The sequence below is a fragment of the Morone saxatilis genome, unplaced genomic scaffold, assembly GCF_004916995.1.
Source record: "Morone saxatilis isolate NCDOM2014 unplaced genomic scaffold, NCSU_SB_2.0 Contig4, whole genome shotgun sequence".
In the NCBI taxonomy this organism is placed as follows: domain Eukaryota; kingdom Metazoa; phylum Chordata; class Actinopteri; family Moronidae; genus Morone; species Morone saxatilis.
In genome coordinates, this window is record NW_023339984.1 from 16,389,160 (window position 1) to 16,389,464 (window position 305).

Consider the following 305-nt stretch of genomic DNA (forward strand, 5'->3'; position numbering starts at 1 on the left):
ATTCATTTTATTCGTGTGCAGTTCTTTTAGCGCCCACGAACAGTCGTTTAAATGTATGACTCAGTAAGCACCTAGACTGCATCCACGCCACTGTGTTATAGCCATTTACCCTCCTTAAGTGCCTTTGGCCTCTTTGATCCATGCATGTAAACAGCACAGAAGTGGCCTCTTTCATCGATGGATAAGGAGTGTTTCAGATTCATAATTATGAAAGTAATTTCTATCAGCTTTGAACAAAGGTTTTCCTCTTGTTCAGCACAGTTAATACAATATAGTTTAGTGTCTTTGTATAAGATCAGTGTTAA

General features: G+C 38.4%; 1 protein-coding gene across 1 annotated transcript in view; it reads left to right on the forward strand.

The window, feature by feature from the left end:
- Nucleotides 1-305, forward strand: part of LOC118338040 — a gene marked incomplete in the record, with an annotated part of 22,212 nt that overhangs the window by 5,334 nt on the left and 16,573 nt on the right.